This window comes from Arvicanthis niloticus, chromosome 14, assembly GCF_011762505.2.
Source record: "Arvicanthis niloticus isolate mArvNil1 chromosome 14, mArvNil1.pat.X, whole genome shotgun sequence".
In the NCBI taxonomy this organism is placed as follows: domain Eukaryota; kingdom Metazoa; phylum Chordata; class Mammalia; order Rodentia; family Muridae; genus Arvicanthis; species Arvicanthis niloticus.
Window position 1 is genome coordinate 40,520,258 of NC_047671.1, and position 23,973 is coordinate 40,544,230.

Here is a 23,973-nt window from a genome sequence, read left to right on the forward strand (position 1 = left end):
GAAACATTTCCTACTATAAGAGCTTCCGCAAAGAAAACAGACCTCCCCATCTTTTGATTTTAGCCCAAGGAGACCCATGATGGACTTTTGACCTAACAGGAGGATAAATACGTTTGTGTTGTTTTGAGATCCTGGTATGTGTAATTTGTTACAGCATCAATAAGAGACTCAGTAACAATCCTTGCTTCTAGCTACTTTCAGTCATCTTGGCCATCTTTATTTTTCTTCACGGCATTTACCATTATTAGACCTTGCATTGCTTTCCAATGCTAGTTGCTTCTCTGGCTCCTCTAAAATGGTGTAAAATGGGAGCAGAGACTCTGCTGGGTCCTGGGCTCAAAGTGGAGAGTTCGAGCACTCAGCAGTTTTTGGCCAGTGAATGACTGAACAAATCAAGAAAGCAAAGTTTACTAAATCCAGATCCTGCTACCACATACTTTAGATGTTACGGATATGGGCGTGTATGTGTTTGTATGTGTATTCATGTGTATGTTTGTGTATGTATGTGTGTGTTAGTGGAGTACAAGTGATAAATAAGTAGGTGATGATAGCAGCAATAACCGACAGTGGCAGTAATGGTGGAAGTTGACCTTGTATGTTATAGAGCAGTGACCCTGATTGACAAGAGCCAAAATTCAGCAAATATTTCATAAAGGCTACTGATGTGCTCCACATGAAAATGCTCTCCATCTATAAGCTCAGAATCCTTCTGAAGTAGTTGTTTCTACCATCCAGCTAATGCCTTCACATGAAAGGTCCTATCCACAGAGCAATTACTGAGATTCAAGGACCATTCCCTGATTATATACTTTGACAAATTTCCAGATTTATGTGACTGAAGAAGTCAACCTAGTGTGATAAAAGTTGTGAAGAAACAAACAAATCCCTAGAAATATTTAAATTCTTGGTGGGTAAAGCAGAAGACAATCTCCATAGCATAGAAGAGAGAAAATCTGAGAAACTAATTGCTACCAGAAATAGACCTTAAAGGATTTACAGACCCAATTAGCAAATTGGGTCTTGGTTGGCAGTTCTGGTTCTAGTATAATGATGTATTTATTTAACCACCTTCAGAGATTCTTTGCACTTAAAAAAAACAGTAATTTTCTTTAAAATACTAATGACCTTCAAAGAATCAAAGGATAATCTCTTTCTTCAGCTGCCTATGGACCACCTCACTATTCTGCTTCCCAAAAATGAATCCTTGAGCCAACCAGTTAAACCTGTCAGCATCTTTTGCCCATTCTTCCATGTGCTGGCAGTGTGCTCCATGTTGGGGTTTCTGTTGTAGACATTCTGGATCCCACTTTAAAAGAAACAGCCTCTATAAGAACGATCTAGTGAGATACCAGACCAACACAGGTATTGCCTGGGTTTAGGGTGGTGGGAAGGAGAAAGATAATATTAGATCAAGACATCTTGAGATAAGTATAGAAGTCTAAGACAGTGGGATGGGGGTCCTGGGAGGCAGGGAAGGGTGGGAGCCATGAGGAATCCTAACAAGATGGAAGGCACCCTAAACCACATTCCAACTTACACTATAGTCTCCTGCATTTACAGCATGGAGAGTTAGTTGTACTGTATTCTTGTATGAGCTATGCATGTTGACATATACAGAGACAGTTTGCCTTTGTGTGATACTTTTAGTCTCTTGATTGATCATATTTTGGTTTTTTCTTTTCCCCCACTGATAGACGCTTAAGTTGTTTCAACTCTCGTTTTATTCTTGGTATTACAATAATGCTGCTATCGTCATAATGACTGGTAAGTAGTTTGTACTACTCTTCCTTATGTGTACATGTGAGAAACATAGGACAGCATTCAAAGAAATGCACAACATGTTCCCAGATTTTCCCAAAGCTCCTGAGTGAGTTCTCATAAGTGCTTGGGGAGCCAAGTGACCCAAAGGTAGATCATAGCTGCTTCTCCTCTTTTCTGGGTGGAAGGAAGCTTGGGCTCTAAACACAGGCAGCACAGTCCACCCACATGGGGCATCATGAAAGCCAGAGGCAAAGCTTTGTTGCATTATCAACTGAGAGTTTGGCATTTAATTCCTATTGCTGCATATGACAAACCAGTGAATAACAAAACATAGTCCCAGGATCACATAGGCATTGGTGAGAAATTCGTTGGCCCTGGCCCCTACCTCTGAACTCAAAAATTCCATAATTGGAGAACTGTAACTGTTTTTGTTGGGGGTTTTTTTTTGTTGTTGTTTGTTTGTTTGTTTTCGTTTTTTAAACTTGACCTGTCAAGTGGTTTTGATGTAAACTCATGTTTGGGTGAATCACATAATGAAGGCTCAAAAATTATATTACTTGGTCGAGCCACTTGTGAGAAAGTAGTTATTGCAACTGAGTAAACAGACTCCTGGTGATAATCCTTTTGATAAAATGTGTTGGGAAAATTTTATGAATGGAGCCAGATCCCCAGGTAACATCTTTGCTGTTGGGAAATGAAGATGCTGGCCCTGTTAACATGATCAAGAAACACAGGCTGTGACAATCCAGATGCTAAAGTCAAGTTTATGATTGTAATGAAATTGATATGTGAGCTTCATTGCTAAGGTTTGGAAGTCATGTCACCAAAATTTATAAATATTTTACGATCAGTTGTGTGACACAGCTGCAGTTTCCAAACTGTAGAGCTTAGAAGTTGAAGTTCTTTGTTTTTAAAACTCTGTTTGCCTGACTGAACCCGTGCTTGTGATCAGCAGAGTGAGCATGGCCTTCTTTGATACATACTGAAATGTCACCATAATTGAGTCATTTCAGCATGTGTGCTTTCTTTTTCTTTGTTTACTGAATTCTGTGTTCAGGAGCTCTAAGTGTGTATGTGTGTGCATGTCTGTGTGTGTACACAAGTACATCGGGTAAATTTGTGTTAAAGGAGCTCATGTGATATTGAGACAAGCTCAGCTGTCAGTCCTCTGAACTTTGATAGAGTCATGGTCTCTTCTTGTTGGTGTGGTGTTGTTCGACACTGTGGACACCAGGGTAACTGACTTGTGGTCTTCTGGAGGATTCTCCTGTCTCCACTTCCCATCTTGCTGTGGGAGTAGTGCAATTACAGACTCACAGGACCCTGTCCAGCTTTATGTGGGTTCTGGAGACTGAACTCAGCTCCTCACATTTGCTTGGCAAGGACGTTACCCATTGAGTCATCTATCTAATCCCGGAATTTTTTAATGGCCTAAAAATGTTAATTGTTTTATACAAAGCAGAGGGGTGATATAATACTCCCACACTAGTCTCATTAATAAAATGTGATAATCCATTTTTTTCTTTAAAGTGCTGCATGACATATATTTACTTGTCCTAATTAAAGTGAGCTAAAAATAAACTTTGTTTTAAGGATTTTGGGGCATGCCTGGAGCTTTCTTGGAGATCAGCAAAACTGGCTCTAGAAAGTACTTTTCTAAGAATATTACAACTTGAGACAACTTTGAACTCTTATTTGGAATTAGTGAGAATCAAGACATCAAGATTTTTTTTTTCTGGTCTCTACTATTAGGTTTTTGTCTTTTACATTATAACCATGCTTCAACCCGTATTTCTGCTCAAAAACTTTGGAGGGAATCCCCAGGTGACCTCTTTTGCTTCCTATTGCTGTGATAAAACATGAAAGCAACTTGGAAGAGGGAAGAGTTTATGTGGCCTAGGAGTTATAGTCATTGTCAAAGAAAGCAAGGCAGGAACTAAAGGCAGGAACTGCAGCAGAGACTGTGGATCAGTTCTATTTACTGGAGTAGCTTGGAGTAGGCTTGCCCTCCTCCAATCAACAATCATCAACAACATTAAAAAAAATGTCCTATAGATATAAAGAACATTTAATGAAGACAATTCTTTAGCCGAGGTTACCTCTCTACCCAGATATGTCTGGTTGACAACAAAACCAACCAGGACACACATTAATGAATGAATGTTTATAAACTCACTTCATTTTTTATATTGCCACTCCTTAAAATACGCTCATGCACTATAGAGTCTCATTACATTTGCAGAATCCATTCATCATTTCACAACCATTTTCCCCTTGGTTTTAACTATTTTTCTACTTTATTTCCGACATCTACCCACTCATTGCTGGAGCAGCCATTCCAATACATTTAAGATGCATGCATCTTTTATGCTCTTACAAAATGCATGTTGAGGTTCTGATTGCATTTATTGTTTGTGATACTATGCTACATACCTAATTTTCTCGAATGTACTTTGTACTGAGGACTACATCTTTTGATACAAACTTATTATGTACACTATCTGTCTGTTTTTGATAAGCCTTTTGTTTTCTGATAACCTTTTGTTTTGTTTCTTTTGTTTTGTTTTGTTTTGTTTTGACACAGGATCTCATTAGATTGCCATCGCTATCCTGGAACTTGATATGTAGACTCAAAGATATCCTCTTGCTTCTGACTCGGCAGTGCTGGATTAAAGGAATGTGCCACCACATTTGGCAGTTTTTGTTAGCTCTTGTGTAATTCCTCCTGACCCTGATTCTATTAAGAATGAAAGGATTAGGAGCTATAACGAAGCAGCTATAGCTTGGTTATATAGCACTTGCCTGTTGAGAACTGCACTAGTCCCATGTTCGGGCACCAAAAAATGTTGGAGCCTAAGCTGGCCCACTTTGGGCAGCCTAAAATGTTGTGGCCCTCTCCACTCCATGCTTGGCGGCCACTGTTTCCCGGCCCAAGCTGCCGCTCCGGTCTTCAGGTCAGGGTTCAGCAAGAGAGAGAGTGAGGATGGACTCAAAGAATGGAGACCAGATAGAGTGTGATTCAATCCCATTTATTCTTCAGTCTCTCTTCCTAGTCTAAGTCCCAAGTCTTGAGTTCCTAGTTCCTAGTTGTACTCCTGTTGTTCTCTCCCAAGTGTCTAATGTCTACTCCTACTCCTAGTGTCTGCATCTCTGTTACTCCAAATTGTTCTGTTCTCTCCTGTCTGCCTCACGCCTTTTATATGTCTCACTTCTAAGCCATGCCTTTTGGTCACGCCTTTAAGTCATGCCCTTAAGTCTTGTCTCTAAATCTGATCTCTAAGTCATACCTTTAATCTCACACACCTTTAATCTCACACACCCAAGGAAAGTCCTGGGTATCTAAAGCAAGATGTTATCAGAGTGTGCTCAGCTGTTGTAGGCTATTGTAATCAAAGTCACATGTCAGGGTATTTGGCTCAAGATGGCTGCAAAGCTGATAGCCACTTTCTGCTAAAAGTCGGCTCCCAACACTTGCCTAGCGTGTACCAGGCTCAGGGTTTCATCCCTAACATTATAAATAAGCAAACAACAACAACCCCCTTCCATGATAATGACAAAACAGAATAAAGAATCAGACAAAAAAATTAGGTCTTTGTTTCTACAGAGGTCGTTGTTGTTTCTGTTTTTTGTGGTTTGGGTTGTTTGTTTTGTTTTTTTAAGACAAGGTTTCTCTGCCTGGCCCTGGCCGTACTGAAACTTGCTCTGTAGACTACCTCTGCCTTCCAAGTGTTAGACAAAGCATGTACCACCACTGACCAGCAGTCTACAGAGCTTTATTTTAATTGGAGGGCAGATATTTAACAAGTAAGTACACACAATATACTGAATGCCTCTCTCTCTCTCTCTCTCTCTCTCTCTCTCTCTCTCTCTCTCTCTCTGATGAGGACAGGAAGCAATGGGCATCTGGGCACTTCTCTAGTGGTTTCTGCTATACGTCTTCTGCACTGAAGAGGAAATAGGGTGATGATATATGAGAGAAAGCTGCATTGATTATCTAAGTCTTGTAGATCGTGGTACAGATTTAAGGTCAGAGGCACATTTCTGAACAGTTAAATGCAGCTGGGTGATATGCTGCAATCTGTGTTTTTATTCTGGACACAGTATGAACAGTGAGTAGAACAATGAAAAAGAGAGGTAATGGCAGTCACATGCACACACAAACACAGACACACATACACACACAAGGGGAGGGGGACAAAAAAGCTCTTCTAATAGGTTAATTGTGGTGGGGTGGAGGCGAGGAGGAATGAAAGAACCCTGTAGTCTCTAACCCCAAAACAGAGATGGATGAAAATGAGTTGTGTTGTTTGGGTCAGGTTGCCTAAGCAGGGAGTGTCAAGTAGAAACCGAGTCTCAGGCTCTGATTTCGAGAGACATGTTGAGGAACAGAAGGTGCATACAGGAACCACCAATCTGTTCAGAAGGCTTCTGCAAGGTCAGAGGGAAAGGGACATAAGTCCTTGAAAAGCAATTTGTCTGAACGTCAGTATTAAAGAAACAAGGTCTCAAAACAAGACCTCTATATAATTTAGAAGAGAATCAGTTTCTGCATTGTCACAGGGCAAATTTGGGTGGAAAGAGAACAGCCTGGTGGACAGAAATTGTTCATTTTTGTCTGGGGTAAGACCGTGGCAGGTCTTTGGCAGAAAGTCAGCAAACAGCACCATTTTTTATCATATTCAATGAAAAACTGTACATCTCCTCGTTGTTAAAGGTAAGAAGGCATATAGAAGAAAACAAATTATCCATGAAAAATACAGTTCAGAAACATTATAAGATAGAAGGAGCATAATGAATGAAATAAAGCCAGTTAGTATTCAGGGGGCCACTGGAGACCTCCCTCTGACTTCAACCCCTCTTTTGAAGTTTCTGCTTGGCACTTTCTGAAATGATATCCTATATGTGATAAGTTTACTGATTTAATTATCTTTTAATTTTTCTATCTATATGCCCTAAAGATAGTGGCTCAGAACACCAACACTCACTAGGGGCAACAATGTTGTAGGCAGAGGAGCTCAAGAGAGATACTTCTGTCCAACAGTGATAGACTTTCAAACCCAAGCTTATATGATGATGTATTGGGGAGGGAGAAAGAGCTCAGTTGTTAAGAGTACTGTTTGCTCTTGGGAAAACCTGGATTCAATTCCAGTAGTCACATGGCACCTCAAAAAATGGCTGTAATTTAAGATCCTGGGGATCCAACATGTTCTTCTGGTCTTCTCAGGCCCATGGGTATAGGCATACATGCAGGCAAAACACCCATGCACATGAAATAACAAAATAAATTAAAACAAATGATGTTATTAACCTGTCTGTAGGGGGTGGTACTTGCTGTAAACAATGCTGGCTTGAGAGCTGTGAAACTTAGTATTGCTTGACAATGTCTTACTTAGGGTTTTATTGCTGTGAAGTGACACCATAACCAAGGCAACTCTTATAAAGGCAAACATTTCACTGGGACTGACTTACATTTTTAGAGGTTTAGTCCATTATCATCATTCAGGCAGACATGGTGCTGTAGAAGGAGCTGAGAGTTCTACGTCTTGATCCAAAGGTGGCCAGGAGGAGACTAGATGTATTTTACATGGAGTGACACTTGAGCATGGAAGACCTCATAGCCCTGCCTCTACAGTGACACACTTTCTCTAACAAGGCCATACCTTCTCCAATAACATCACACCTCTTCATAGTGCCACTCCCTATGGCCAAGCATTCAAACACATAACTCTATTGGGGGGGGTGGTGGTGGTGGTAAACCTATTCAAAGAACCATAATCAACTTGACAGGATCTAAAACCACGTAACGGAACAAAGTGCCTCTGGGCAGGTCTGTGAGGGATTACAGAAACTAGATTAATCAAAATACGGAAGATCCACCTGGACTGTGCTCAGCACCTTTTCATGGCTAAGGTTTATGGACAAGTATAAAGGAAAAGGTGAGCTGTGTGGCAGGATTTTTCCTGTCCAATTACATTAAAATATTAGTGCATCAGGAGGCCTGCGATTGGCCAGGGGAAAGGGAAGTGGAGCTAAGAGTTGCAGAGAGAGAGAGAGAGAAAGAGAGAGAGAGAGAGAGAGAGAGAGAGAGAGAGAGAGAGAGAGAGAGAGGAGAACAAGATGGAAGGCGGTGAGCAGGATGATTCAGAACCAGCTTGGCTTTAAATAGCCACAGGTAGATATGTTTTTACTATAGGGATAGAATAATTGAGATAACTTGTCTAATCTAGGTGGGCAACTTGTATTATTATCATTTGGCTCTAAAATTATTGTGTGGGCATCTTGTGAACTGAGAATTTATTGTTTTATATAGCTGACTGGTTAACTATAAGCTTCCAGGGTTTTGTTTTACTGGTTTCCTGGAAGGTTGGACCACCGATCTCAGGGGATTATGGCTGTGAAGGAACTATCGGCTACAGAGACAAGTGAACCAGAGCTGGGAATACAGTGACTGGTCGATAGAGAGCTAGAAGACAGGGGCAGTGGGACCAACCCTGGGCAGAGAGATGGCAGTAGTAGCCTGTTGGTCCTTCTCATTTTTTATTATTTCCTACAACAGAGCTGACTACTGACATTCATTTCTCTGCTTCCCAATTACAGAGACACCTTAAGATTTTGTGGCTGTGAGGTTCCCTACATGACGGACTGCACCCATGAACTAGAAACCTGAATAAACTTTGTTCCTTACATAGCTTTGATCATGGTATTTTCTTCAGCAAAAGGAAAAATGAGTAATACAGAGATTCCACATCATGTGCTGGCCCATTGTTAACATGGTGATGGGGCATGGAAGGAGTTATTAAACTTGTCTCCCCACCTGCAGAGTTCTACTAGTTATTCAAAAATCTGGCCTGATTTTACAATCCCTTATTGTGATTAATTAGATAATAGGTAATATCAACATATCTCAAATTGACTTATTGGTAGATTTATTAGTTTAATAACTGAAAACTCTTGGCAGCCTACTTGATGGTATCTTCTAAGAAACAGGAAAAAAAGAGGCTTCCAAGTGACATACATTTTGGTTAACCTTTACTTGGATAAAAAAAAAAAAAAAAAAAAAAAAAGAAATCAAAACCAAAAACCTGAAACCAAAGACCAAACCTTCTGGATTGGTAAAGCCTGGCTCTTAAATTGGATCTCAGCTTCAGCAGAGCTCTTTGACTGGCAGCCCTTTGTTATTTAAATCCCAAGTTATTCAACTCTACATGGTGATCCTGAATCCAAGGTGATCGGGAATCAAATCCACCTGGGTTCACAGCCTCTAGCATTGTAGTAGGACTTATTATTTCTGCCAGCTTCGCTTCTGTTGTTAGATCCATTTTGCCCAGTGTGGAAAACGTTTGTATATGTGGGGGTGGGAGAGTAAGCAGAAAATGTGTGTGAGAGAGAAGGGGGAGGGATGATATAGAGGTGGAGAGAATAAGAGATGTAGAGAGGCACAGGTACAGAGATAGATTTGCCAGTGACTATGTGACCACAGCCAGTTTGCATTTTAAAGCATAAAAGTCCAAGGACTGTTTCTGCAGCAAAGGAATGGATGCTAAGCCCTTTCCTGTGTTGTCACCGTTTTCTTACCAAGAAGTCGTAGTTCTGAGGCACAGTCTTCTGAAGTCTTTACATCAACAAAAGTCTTGGACTGATGCTAGTCAAAGCTGACAATGCAGTGATAGAGCTGGTATATTTATGCATGACTGGTGGCATCATTACTGGGCACAAGGCTTTGGAAAGTTATTGATCAATTTTGATCAATAGTCATAAAATGTACTTCTATTTGATGACTCAGTTATCCCCCTAAGGAGTTACTGCAGGGGAATAACTCAAATTTAAAAATTCATGCGTGTAAAAATGTTTATTCAACAGTATCTATGCTAACAAGTCAGAAATGGTCTAGATGCCAACCACAAGGCAATAAGTAAATAAATTATAGCATAACAATTGAATGAAATATTGAATACTCATTAAAGGGCAATTATGAAGAGTATGTAACAAGCATGCTAAGTGGAAATAGCTATCTACAAAAGTATACACACCCTTTGATAACACAAAATGTGTAAGTGCCAAATCCAACAAGCTCCAGGGATGGACCTGAGTAAAGGTGCCAAAGACAAAGAGAAATGATAGATGGATGCATAGAAAGTCTGGAATCCAGTAGACTGAGCTCTCCAATGGAGAAACCATAGCACTACAGAAGCTCACCCTGGTTATTACATAGAGTTGATTATATACGGGGTTATTTTATACAGCTGAACTAGTAGGTGGACTTATTACATCCAATAAACACACAGTTGGGGTTTATGGTATAGTCAGATCAAGGAGACAGGTTCAGTTAATCTAGGTAGAAACAGACTGGTGAGGGAAGCAGTCTTCAGGCTATAAGCATCCCAGAGGGAGAAAGCTATGGTGAACATTTTTTGCACACACTATTAAAATCCACAGATGGAAGGAAAGGGTTTGTCTCTGGGTCTGAGGCTATGATCTTTGATGTGGCCATGTCTTTGTCAACAACACACATCCTCTCAGGATTTGAGTCACTCAGGGCTTCTTCTGAGCCCCACATACAAGAATATAACTGAACCCCTAAAAGGAGTATCTCAGAATAACATCCATGTGACTGGAACGTGGCTATGATGGGGAAGTTGTTTCTCTTTCAATTTCTTACAATATTGGTGTAATAGTAAATTATAACAAACATTTTTAACAAGAAATTTCTATGACTCAAGAAGGATTATCTCAACTTCTACATGGGGAGTATTTTAAGGATAAACGAGGTGTGTCTAAAATGTTTAGTAAATGCCTGCCACATACTGAAGAAGCAGTAAATACTGGCCCTGAATATTGAGATAACACATAGAACGTATCACATAGTAGCCCATAATAGGGAGTGGCTGTTTTACTGGAGCCGTTTCTAGTGATAAGAGAATGAGTTCTCCTTACCATATACCTCCCTATCAATCACACTCCCCTATTCTACTGCTGTGACCTCTAGGGATGCCTGTTGGATGCATGGTATTTCTAGGGAGTCTTTGGCACAAGATTTATTGTCTGGCCTTAGACCTGAAGGGCAGTCCTCTTGGAAAGTATTGCTGAAAGGATCAGAAAGTATTGTAGATGTCTATAAAAGCCTTGATTGATATTGTCCTGTTGGGGGCAATGGCATGGAAAAGGGTGGTTGAAGAAAGAAGAGAAGAGAGGAAGAAAGAAGAGAAAGTTGAGTTTTTACAGTTAAACCACATAAGTAATCCATGAATATATCCCCTTTCTACAGTCTGAGAATGTAATAGCTATCATTTCAGCTCAGCCTAAAATCTTCTGGGACACCTATCTTAGCCTGTTTGAGACAGCATAACAAAATTCCACAGACCAGAGACCTAAATCAACAGAAATATATTTCCTCACACGTCTGTAGGTTACAAAGTCTACGATCAGGGTTCCCACAGGATTTGGTATCTAGTAAAGGCTCCTGTTTTGGTTCACAGCCAGCTGCCTTCTCAGTCTGCCCTGTGAGTCCCTTCCTTGGTACATCATGTGGGAAGAGGAATCAAAAGACAGAGATCCATAAAGGCAACGGCACCATCAAATCTGGCCCTATCTCTCTTCCTTCTGGTCTCACTAAACTTAATTACTTCCATACTCCAAATGCAGCCATTTTGAGGTTAAGCCTTGTGATATGACATTATTCTGGAAAGATGAGAACAAGTATCAGAACTCATCTCAAGTAGGGAACCAAGGGCAGACCACTCTAAAGATACCACCAAAGTCCAATTTGGTGAGCCAATGGGTTTTATCAGGGTTACTTGAAGAAATGTGGGTGAGGGGCTACATATAGAACTTGAAATGACTCAAATTGTATCCCAAAAGCTTACCCTAGGAAGAATGGCAGCTTAGGAAAACTGGAAACCTGGGGCTGGAGAGATGGCTTAGTGGTTAAGAGCACTGACTGCTTTTCCAGAGGTCCCGAGTTCAATTCCCAGCAACCACATGGTGGCTCACAACCATCTGTAATGGGATCAGATGCCCTCTTCTTGTGTGTCTGAAGACAGCTACAATGTACTCATATAAATATAAGTAAATAAAAAAGAAAAAGAAAGTTGGAAACCTGAAGCACACTGAATAGCCTGCAGGCAGCTCAACAGCTTGGAACATGTCTTTGCATAATAGCTCAGTTGTTCGAAGCCTCTTGTAGCCAACCTGGATTGTGTGGGAGTGTCTGTCATCAGTCCTTATTGCTTATCTATGCGCATAGAGGGAAGCCCTAGTGTATCTGGTTAGTTTTATGGGCTTGCAAAGCTCGGAGCTGTTTCCTTCCTGAGCCCTCAGAAGCCTGATGTCAGAACATCCTAGACCTTAACACATTCCCCATAGAGTGGAGCATTCTACCTGAGAGGAAAATGCTGTACAAGTCTACACGGATGTATTTGTGAAGAACCCAAATATTTAGTTTATAAAAATACCCTCTCAAGTTATGACTTCTGTTACTATTCTTGTTTTATGGTTGTTGTTTTCTTTTTGGTTTTTGAGATAGGGTTTCTCTGTGCAGCTCTGACTGCCCGCCCTGGAGCTAGCTCTGTAGACCAGGCTCGCTTTGAACTCATAGACATCCTCCTACCTCTGCCTCTGAAGTTTTGGGATCAAAGACATGCACCACTATCATCAACTTCTATTGCATTCTTAGGTACAGATTTTTTTCTAAAAATGGAAAATATATATATAGTCATTGATTTTTGTGAAATTATTTTTGTTCTGGGCAGTTTTAAAAATCTTGTGAATAGACTTTCTTTCTTCTTTCTTTTTTGTAAAATATATAATATCTTGATGAGTTTTCATAGCAATATATGAATATTGATTTAAAATTTTTAAGGTGTTTTTATTCTTTGAGATGACTTTTAAAATTTAACTGTTGTATAATATTTTAAAATATGACTGCCACACTGACTTAACTACTTTAAATAGTGGACACCATATTACTAAATATTCATGTGTAAACTCTTTTTTACAGTTGCAAACAATTAGGCAATAAGAGACTTCATTTATGCCTCTTGGGGTAAAATTTGATTGCTTCTCAAAATGAGATTATAGAATGTGTACATTATCAATCTTAATAGAGATTGCTCCAACGTTGTCCAAAATGGCTGTACTGGACTGAGAGCCTTGAAGGGAGGCACCTTATTCACCCTTGCCAACAATGAAATTATCAAACATTAGCATACCTTTACTATCTGATGAGTACAAAACAGAAAGTTATCTTACTGCTTAAACCTGTATTTTTCTGAGTGATGTTGCAATACAGTATGTTCCGGGCTATGTTGGCCAACCGCGTTCCTACGTACTAATTTTTTATCTCATTTGATCATTTTATTCCTAGCATTAAAAACAAAAAACAGGCCAGGCAGTGGTGGCGCATGCCTTTAACCCCAGCACTTGGGAGGCAGAGGCAGGTAAATTTCTGAGTTCGAGGCCAGCCTGGTCTACAGAGTGAGTTCCAGGACAGCCAGGGCTACACAGAGAAACCCTGTCTCCAAAAACAAAAAATAAACAAACAAAGAAAACAAACAAAACCCCCTATTCTCTTACCCAGTCTCTATAACTTCCTGCATGTTAAGCCTTTGTTAATTGGGTCCTAAATACATCATCCCAATCTGCTAACACCCTTCTTATTATAATTATAGAGTATTTTGACTTAGAAACTGTGAATTTTGGAAACAGTCAAATTTTCTGATATTTTTACCTTTATAGCTTTCGCTTTCCATGTCTTGAAAAGCTCTCTTCTGTCCCAAGGTCAAAACTGTGTTCTCCCTAGGCAGTAGTGGCTCGCTCAGGCCTTTAATCCCAACAATTGGGAGGAAGAGGTAGACAGATCTATGAGTTCAAGGCCAGCCTTATCTACAAACTGACTTTCAAAGCTACCTAGAGAAACTTGTCTCAAAAACAATAGCAAAACCCAAAACTAAACAAAACAAAGCCCCCTCAAAAATCAATGAATAAATCAAGCGATCAAACAAAAAAAAAGTGTTCTCTAACATACATGAGAATACTCATGAGAACATGTTCAGAACATATACAACATATATGAGAACAATCTCATATTCTGTTTTCATTTTAGATATATCACCAACCTGGAATTTAGTTTTGGAAGTGCTAAGAGCCAAGAACTTACATTATTTTTTTCTTAATTGACTGCTAGTTGTCCAGTGAGGAAAACCAACATGTTGGAACCTCAATCTGAAAATGGAGAGTCCTCGGCATAACTCACTGCTTTTGGACCACTGCTATATCCTTTCTCTCTCTGAATCAATTCAAACAACAGAGATGTCAGTGGTTCTCAACCTTCCTAAGGCTGCAATCCCTTTAAACAGTTCCTCGTTGTTGTGGTGACCCACCAACCATAAAATCACTTTCATTCCTGCTTCATAACTGTAATTTTGCCACTATTGTGAATCATAATGTAGACATCTGATGGGCATCATAGCTGACATGTGACCCCAAGGGGGTCATGACCCACAGGTTCAGAACCACTGGCCTAAGGTATTCTTATTCTCCATACAACAAATACAGGTTGTCAGTGTCATTTTAGCAAAGTCAAACACTAAACTTGAATCAAAGCTTACTTTAACACTAATCGTCCTCAAAAGCCAATCATGTCTACAAATCTAATTATCAACCTCTGTTTTTTTTTTATCTCTCTTATAATTAAATTTTTTCCTATAATTTGTTTTTTGGTTGAATGAGCCCATATTCGAATGTAGACAATTTCCTGACATTGTGCTCAGGAAAGATTTTTCTGTAACATTAGATGCCTCCAGAACCACCTTCTATTCTGTTAAATTACAAGCAACATTAAACACCATGTGCCATCAAGATATTTTGGACTTCTGTGTAATTTTCAAAAAAAAGGGTAGATAAGGAACTTGTTAGGCACTTGATGCTTCTGCCCTAACATACCTCAGCTGGGGTTGGTGGTCACCGATGGCCTGATTCGTTTTCAGACATTATGCCTGTGTCTCTGTGTATGTTCAAGACAGAGTCTTTGTCCTAAATTTGTTGTTAAAGAAAGTTGAGAGATGTCTTTCTGAAGAGTACTCTGATTCCAACACCCAGTATGATTCCAAAGAAAAGTAAGCCCCTCAGACAGGCCAAGCTGGCTCAGGCCTGAGTTATGAAAAGGATCTAGCAGATTCTGGTACACTTAATGGAGATACTGTATATGTTCCAGCGAAGCTTCTAGAACATGTCTTGTAGGTTTAGAGACTAAAGTACTTTTGGTGGGCAGCACTCTGGCGATTTTCAGTGTATTATTTCAGAAAAAACCTAGGCCTCAGGGTTGTCTAGGATAGCTGCATTTTTTCCAGGTCTTAAGCCTGAGCCCTTTACCACACATGCTATCTTCCCCACTGATCAGACTACATTCCTCCTGTCAGCTCTCTTTCTTCCCCTTCCTTCTTCCCTTCCTCATCCTTTCCTTCATTTTCTCCCTTCCTTCCTTTTCCCCCACCACCCCCAGAGCATGGGACAGACACTTAAGGTGCTGGAGGAAGATAATAATCTTCAGGCCAGGACCAGAGAGTCCTCAACTGAATCATTATTATTGGCTAAATGTATTATCTTGACTTTCCATCCCTAGAGCTTGGAAAAATACGTTTCTGTTCTTCTACCATGTAGTCTGTGGTATTCTGCTTTGGTAGACTTAACTGACTAACACAGAAGTCTAGGTGGAAAATTTAATGTAAAATTAACATCCTACTCTGGTCTGTGGACATGAAGGGCTGAAGCAGATATCAAGGAGAGAGATAAGACCTACCTGCTCATCTAGTGCAAGCCTTCTCCTTCCTGACCTCCTCTCTCTTAGGTGTCTACAGTGAACTTTTGAAGTCTTTTTGTGTGTGTGTGTGTGTGTTTTTTTTTTTTTTTCTTTCACCTATAAAACCTATAACAAAGACAGGTTAGCTTAAGAAAGACATTAACTGAAGCTTTATGTGGCAGATCAGCCTTCAGATGTAAAGACCCAAAGCTCTATTTTTATGTTAGGTCCTGAGAAATGTATAGGATACAGAATGAAACTGCATAAAACCTAAGAATAATGGACCAAGGGAAAACCCAGTTGGGTCTGCTTCTTCCTATTCTTCTTGGGATCTCTGTGTGACATTCCTTCTTTCTGAGTTAATGAGGGTCTTAGATTCACTATCAGGTGAGGTAGGTTAGAGAATTGCTTTATGGCCAGTTCACACACAGAGGGGAGGAAGCCAGAGTGCTTTTCCTAGGTTTTATGGCAGGCTTTGGGAAGTAGGGATTCTGGTTTTCACACACAGCCTTAGGGAAGAGGAATCTTCATTTCCATGGCTTGACCTGACCTGGAAGGAAGCAAGAGGAAGCCAGGAAAAACTTGCTCCTGACAAAGCTCCCATGTATTCTAGTCCAAAGTACTCACCATGCTAGAGTATGAGACTTTGATTTCTAGACTTCTGAGTCCTCACTACATCCATTCTTATTCGCAAATAGTAAACAGTAGCCACCTTCCCCCACCTCAAAAATTGTATTATTTTGAAAATAAACTGACATTGTCTACTCAAACATTAGACCAGAACATTTTACTCAAGAAAACTCTATATTTGAAAACATTTCTTGACTTGGAGCCACTCACTTTCTTGAAACATTACCTAGTATGTAGTATGGGCACTTATAAGCCTTACTATGACTGGCATCTGACAGCAAGTAAAAGAGCCTGTTTTTTTGCTTTGTTTGTTTGTTCTTTTGGTTGGCTGGTAGTTTTGGTTTTAGAGGGACAGGGTATGTAGCTCTGGCTGGCCCAAAATTCCATATGTAGACCAGGCTGTTCTCAAACTTCAGTTTCATTTTTTTCTTGACCTGATAAAGCTCATGATGGACTAGCAGGGAACAGATAGTAAACAAATAAACAAGCTAATATGTATAAAGTCCGATGTCAAGGGAAGCCACAAGAGTGTGAACAGTGGAGGGAGCAGAGGAGATTGTAAAATTTTGTATCAAGTCATGAGTGCTTGCTGACTAAGCCTTGAGGGAGGATCTGCTGAAGATGATGAGGACATAAAATTTGAGGAAGAGGGAGGAAAAGCCTACGGGGCATAGGTTCAGAACGCAAGTAGGTCAAAGTGGAGTGAGAAGTAGGGAGAGAAGGAGGGAATGAGGCTAGACAATTAGGAGAAGGCCAGGGAGTATGGGCTGTGGATTTTATCCCAAAGGAAGCAGGAAAATAATCTGGTTTGTTTTCAGCATTCAGCAGACATGATTTTAATGAATGAATTGAAGAGTCATATTGATGCTGTTCGGAACGAGCTGTAGGCAAGTGAGGTCAGCAACAGGGCATTGGTTAACATGCTGCTGGGTGCTCCGATGAAGATGAAGATGGTGGTAGCTTGGACCCATGCTGTAATGATGGAAGGAGGCATGCTAAAATTCTGCAACAAGCTTAAAGGTAGGCCACAAAATTTGCTGGTGAATGGTATGTAACACATGAGAATGGGAGCTGGGCGTGGTGACTGGCTGGGTAGCCAAAGGATAGCATCATTCAGTGATGGGGTGTGGACTCCATACATGGAGAGTAATTCCTGGCCCACAGAACTAAGTACAATGTTCTTATACCTTGAGTTTACAAGAAAGATAGCAGTTAAGAGAAAACAAAACAAAACACCCTAAACTAAGATCTGTATTGACAAGGAAATTAAGAAACAAGAAGGGAAATTCCCTTAAGCAAGAGAATATATATAGGAAAAAAAAAAAAAAAAAAAAAAAAAAAAAGCCAAGCCCTGGGCTATCATGGCGCAAACATTTGAACAGAGAGAGCACGCAGAGGAAGAAGCATGGGCTAGGAACTTTTCAAAAGTTGACCTCACTAGGATAAACACCTTTAAGGGGTTGTTAGTAAAAGGAAATGACTAAATTGCTTTGAGGCAGGCAACGAAAGGGCGAGAGTGAGGTGTCCACCGCCTTTTCATTCGTCACTAACACAGCTCAGCCCACCATAACCTCTATGAAAACAGGAATGTAGACTTCAGTTCAGACCTTAAACTTTAGGATTCTTGTTTCAATTAGTGACTGAGGGGAGTAGGAATCAGAGAGGAGGTCCTAGTGGCTGAATCATTTGAATCTCTGGGGGTAAACTGAGTCACGCAGAACTAGTTACACTCAACTTCAACCTACAGGTTATATCTGGAAGCACTTATACCTAGCTAGTTAAATGTCAGCAGTGTTTTATAGAACAGTTAACTAGAGACTTCTCTTGAGTACAAAAATCTCAAGTAAAGTTAACGAAAATATCCTTATATTTTATAGTTATGCATATATAGGGTAATTTTCCTAGTTACATATTCAATAGAATTATTTTTATATAGTTAAAATCTAAACATATAATTTTAAATTATTTATTTATTTAAATGTGTGTATAAGGGTCTGTGGGCACATGTGTGCGTGTCAAAAGGCAACTTTTGGGCTTAGTTCTTTCTTTCCACCACTGTGGGTTCAGGATCATTAGGCTGACTACAGGTGCCCTTACCTGTTGAGCCATCTTACCATCCCCAAGCATATAATTTGTAAAGCGTACTCGATGTTATCCATAATCACCCACCATAAGTTTAGATGTTCAACACATCTATTTCCTGTTGAACAGTTTTCATGTTAAATCAAGGCTAATACCAGCTTGATGCCATGTTTCTGGTTATGAAATGACTCCTAAACATACATTCATCAAAAAGAGCCTGGAAATGTTGATATCAATATAGTTTTCCAGTGTAATCTAAAAACTAAAGTTGGGACAACCTGAAGTGTAAATTTCACTCTGCGCATGTATGGGCCAGAACAATCTCCTCTTCTAGCTGGGCCTTCCGTGAAGTGAAGGCCTGGTGGAAAGTCTCAGAAACAAGTATATTTTAGTATTCAGCATTCCTCTGGCCAAATGGCAAATTACAAAATGGTATTTAATCAGTCAATTTATCTAATTTTGAGTAGAATAGGTTACATTTAGGTAATTACATTTTAAAACAAACTCATATCCAAGTAGATAACATTAAGTCTAAATATTAGGAAGAAGAGGGATTACAAGGTTAGGATAGAAAAAAGGGGGGGAAAAAACCCCAAAGACAGTCTTTGTTCTATATCGTGTAACAAATAAATTCAACTGCATCTAAAGGTCTTTTGTGAGAAAAAAAAATAGATTTGTACGTTCTGGTTTGCTTAACATGCATTGTGCATTCATTATCTTATTTCTAATCTTCCATTCTCTTAATCTTGCAAACAATAATTTGATATGCAGAGTGAACGGAGGAAGGCTTTGCTGTGGTACAGTGGATTGATTGTTGTGCTGTGGGGGAGGCAGCAGGGTGCAACTATTCACAGAGGGGCAGACAGTAAATCACTGTTAGCAAACCCCACTTGTATCACACCCAGTGGACTCAAATTGCAGCTTCACCTCCTGCCGTGCGTCTCTTAGAGTTTCTCATAGTCCCAAGCATCTTTTCATATTTACTCACCACTTATGTCTCTAAGGCTTTCCCCCGCCCCATTCAATGCCAGACACTGTAAGGTGGCAGTTATATGTCTGAGGTAGCCTACATTCATCTTTAGATCTAGAATCACAAAATAAGAAGGACATAATTGCTTTCCAGTGTTTCTCTCTCCCTCTCTCTTTTTTTTTTTTTTTTTTATTATTTTAAAATACTGCTCTTTTACCCAATGAACTATCCTTTATGTTACCGAATCCTTGAAGAGGAACTCAACTGATTTTTACTAAGTCAACCTTTCCTTTTTGAATGGAGTTCTTGCTGTCTGCTAGGTGCTAGAGATAACAGCAAAAATCAGAGACTGTGCTAGCTAGGGCTTAAGGCTTCTAGCCAAACAGGAAAGAAAAGCATTGAACACACCATTGCGCAGGATCTCAACGCTGGCTAAGATGTAGTCAGATATGGCTGGATTTGGCTATGAAGGAAACTTACAGAGTCCTTTAAAAATGAATAAATAATGAGAAGTGTGTGTGTGTGTGTGTGTGTGTGTGAGAGAGAGAGAGAGAGAGAGAGAGAGAGAGAGAGAGAGAGAGAGAGAGAGAGAGAAAGGATTTTCTTGAAGTATATTTGATGCTGATATCTGAAGGATGAGTAGGGGTTTTTGCCAGGAAGGCACACACACACACACACACACACACACACACACACAATTTGCCATGTGGGTCTGTGGGTCCTGGGAACTGAATCTGGATCCTCTGGAAGAATGGCAAGGGCCTTTAACCACTGAATCATCTCTCTAGCCAGAAAATTAAACTATGTAACCCTGTCTTATTTCTTAAAAGGGGGAAGGGTGGGGAGAGGAAAAGAAAAAGTTTATAAACAAATATGACATTTTTTTTAAAACAATTGTTAATTCTGAGTGGTAAAAGATATTAATTATTCTGTATCTTTTGGTTTCCTGTTTTTTTTTTTTTTTTGGAAGGAGAAGTAGGAAGAGAAGCAGGGGACAGACCAGCACTGCATCACAGAAGGCAAAAACAGAAAGTGCTTCAATTTCACAAGGAGAAATAACTCTCTACTCTGCTGAGAATTCAAATGAAATGAAAACCTTAAAATACCCACTGCATTGGATGCAACTGATTAATTTAGGAAAAGCTTTGTTGAGGGGTTGCCAAAAATAGTGGGTAACTTTAGAACCACATTCTCATCAATAGATAGGTTATCCCAGCAGAATTAATCAGAGAAACACTTAAACTAAAAGACTTCATAGAGCCCAACAGAGATTGGCAGAACATTACACCCAAGCACTGTACAATACATGTTCTTCTCAGAAGCATGAGCTTTCTCTGAATTGCATCATATATTAGGATACAGACATGGAAGGGACAAATGAGCAAATGGATACGGTGATCTTCGACTATCTTTGACAACACTTGCTTTTGGAAAAGAAGAAAGTGAAAGATGTCCTAAAGGAATAGAGAAGGCCCATGGATGGCTTTTTGTAAGTTGACAGACAATGTTTATAAATTGAATGGAGAGATGCAGAAAAGGGACTAAAATCAACTGGAATGAGTTTTGGAAAATAGATCAACAATGCAGAACATGGGAAGAGACTGGCTTCATGTTGTAAGAAATGCTTCCACCAAGTAAGAGAAATGAGGACAGGAGCAAGCATATCCCAATAAGTTGCACAGTAGGGACTGCAGAGTCCAGCCATGGCCAGCCTCATGCAGCTGGATGACTAATAGTCTCAATCTGACTACTGATGGCCTGGAAGATTCCTAAAGAGTTACTAGTCTTCAATCCATGTAGGAAGGCTGAAGGTGCTGAGCCTAGTGTTAACCAGGGATGGCAGCAGCAGCAACAACAACAGATGCATTCACCATCAAAAAGCAAAGACAGGCAGGCAAAGGGCACTGCTTTCTCCTCAGAGCTGTTCATATCTGGGTCAACTGCAGAAGCTGCCCTCGCAGACCTGTATAAAGGTTTGTCTCTTAGTTAATTAAAGATCCCACCAAACTGACAGTCAAGATTAACCACTATGATCCCCATACAGCTGTCCAATGCAAACACAGAGAAGGCTGATCTTAACACAATTCAGGGCTGGCTAATGAGAGTTAGATGTTGACAGAGAAGCCAAGAAACTGGAGAAAGGGAGGAAGAGGAGGAGAAAGGAGAGGGAGAGAAGAAGGAGGGGGAGGGGAAGGGAGAAAGAAAGAAGAGGAGGAGAAGAGACAGAGACCTTGTGCTGGAGAAGACAAGGTTTCAGAACATACCCAGGCTGTAGTGTCACAGTGGTTCTGTGAGGTTGCATGTTAGAATTGTCTGGGGAGGCCCAGGTCCCATCCCCCAGGTGAAAAAACTTACATTTTTGATACCTGAGTATTTGCATCCTTTAAGACGCTCCCTAGGGGTTCTAATAGCAAACGGGTTTTAAAACCAGAGATTTAAAGAGAAAAGAAGTTTGGATGAGATGTGTGGGATACGGACAGGTTTCTCTTTGTGAGTGAATACATCCCCAAATGAGGCTCTTCAGGGACCCCTCGGGGTTTCATACCCACAGGGTCAGAAGAGCCAGCTAATAGCCCTTTCTCCCAGGCCTTTTATTTTAAAGCAGCAGTTTCTCATCAAATGTCTAGGTATGTTCTTTAAAGGCATGCTGGGTGAGTTTACCTTTTTTAGTCTTATGTCACACACACACACACACACAACCTGCCCCCCCCCCACACACCTTTTTAGGTAATCTGAGAGAAGTGGATATGGTCACGTAAGCACCTCTTGAAGAAAGTCACTCCAGGTGGTTTCTAGCCCTGACCTAATTCTTGACAGGAAGCCACCTCTTTCCTCTGAGACTCTTCTGACCCCTGTAAAATGTGACCTTAGGACTCATGTGGACGATGACAGATGTGCTCGCTAATGCTTACTAGGCAGTGACTGTCCTAGATTCTCTGTTCACACTGGCTAGTCCACAACATTCCTGAGAAGTGAGTAAGTTAGGAACCCCTGGGACAGGTAAGTCAACGGTGGCTCCAGAAAGATGTGATGTGCCCAGGATGACCAGCTAATAGGCTGTCTAACCCCAGGTGGCCTCCTGAAACACTCCACCCCATAGCACTAAACAAATAAAATGAGCTAAGTTTCTCAATTCTAACATTCTGTGATTCTTTACTTTCACTGGCTTTTCCTCTTGACCATCAGGATAAATTGCAGAGCTTTGGAGGGGCAGCGATTTTGTTGAAAGGTAAATTTGGCTTTGGGGAGAGTGTGAAGGGAGGTTTCTTCCTGGTTCCCGGACCATCTTTTCTCTCAGGTGTAAAAGTAGTATCACCTGGTCAGGACATCGGGCGCGTAATTGGATAGTAAGCCTTTAGGATCTAATAATTGCCAGGAAGATTCTGGGTGGTATTTCTTTACCGTCAAAAGTAAGTCCAAATTCTTTCCCTCTTGTATCCCACAATTTTAAATTAGGTAAATTTAATCTCCTTCATGTCTCGGTGTTACTACAAGTTAAACATGCAAGTATTAATACTGAAAATAATTACCCTTTAAACAATATCTTGAAACACGATGTGGGGCACTTCCAATATATCCATAAAGCAAACAAGACAGCTTAATTGTTTGTTTCTCCAAGGGAAGGAGCTAAACCGGAATTAATTTGGTTCTGTCTGTGAAACAATTCGTTTGCTCTGCCTAATTCTGCCAATTAAAGAACTTTTCCCAGACATAATTAGCATGTAAATCAGCGGTGGGTAGCGAAGAGGGAGCCTTGGTGACCGGCGCGGGGTGTAGATGCCGGACGAAGAACCGATTGCCCCTGAATCTGCCCGTCCTTAGCCTAAATCTGGGTGTTAGAGAAGTCTCTGCCAAGAGAGCCTGCCCTACTAAGCCCCAGGGCTAGGAAGGCGACACATAGAGGCAACCCCCACCCTAGCCTCCAAAACCTGAACAAGCCAGCCACTTCCCACCTCCAATCTTCCTGAATCGCGCCCAGAGCCGCAGGCGCTGCGCGCGCACCTAGGGCCGCGCCCCCAACCACCCGGGATCTAGATCAGCTTTTGCTGGCCCAGGAAGGGTGGGGATAGCAGCCCCTGCTGGTAGTTTTGGAGAACAGCAGAACTGATTTTCCCATTTAATCATTCTTCCCACCCTTTCCCCAGGTGGTTTTGTTAGAGGAAGAAAAAAAAAAAAAAGCCCAAGGGCGGGGGAGATGTTGAGGACGTTGTCTCGTATTCGTTTTTTCTTTCTTGAGCACTCATGAGCAGATTTTTGCACATACAAGAATGAAAATCAGGGAACATGGACTTAGTGGCACCAGTTCCAAATTGGGGAATAGGTACAATTTCTAATATGAAGCTTCTCAACCAAGCTGGGTCTGAGACTCCGACTCTCCTCCCCTCTGCCTTTTCTCCGCTGACCTAAGGTGCAGTAGAGATTGCTCCGGGAACTCTTGGCCACCCGGAGTTACTTTCTTTGGAAGCTGTGGTGGCCTCGGTGGGCACCATCTGCGAGACGTACTCTGGGAACAGCAGCCCAGGCGCGCAGTTGCTTGCGGGGCGCAGCCGGCGCGGCCCGGAGAGCGCCGCGGCTGGGGGAGGGGGACTGTGGTGTGGCCTGACTAGTTGGCACAAGCCTGTAACTGCAAGACTTCTTTCCTATTGTAAGTCCAATCAGCGGAGAGAGGCCGTGCCTGCCATTCTTCATGCTTCATAACAATAGAGCCTTGGAAATAGTTGCGATTTCCCTCTTC

General features: G+C 40.9%; 1 long non-coding RNA gene across 3 annotated transcripts in view; it reads right to left on the reverse strand.

The window, feature by feature from the left end:
- LOC117719583 (uncharacterized) overlaps positions 1–23,895 on the reverse strand; it is a 99,972-nt gene extending 76,077 nt beyond the window's left edge. The window contains exon 1 of one of the 3 annotated variants that reach the window (XR_013103726.1): positions 23,564–23,895. This is a non-coding gene — a long non-coding RNA (uncharacterized LOC117719583). The remainder of the gene's footprint in view (positions 1–23,563) is intronic. The other 2 variants (XR_013103725.1, XR_013103727.1) reach the window with 2 other exon arrangements.
- Positions 23,896–23,973: the final 78 nt, after the last annotated feature.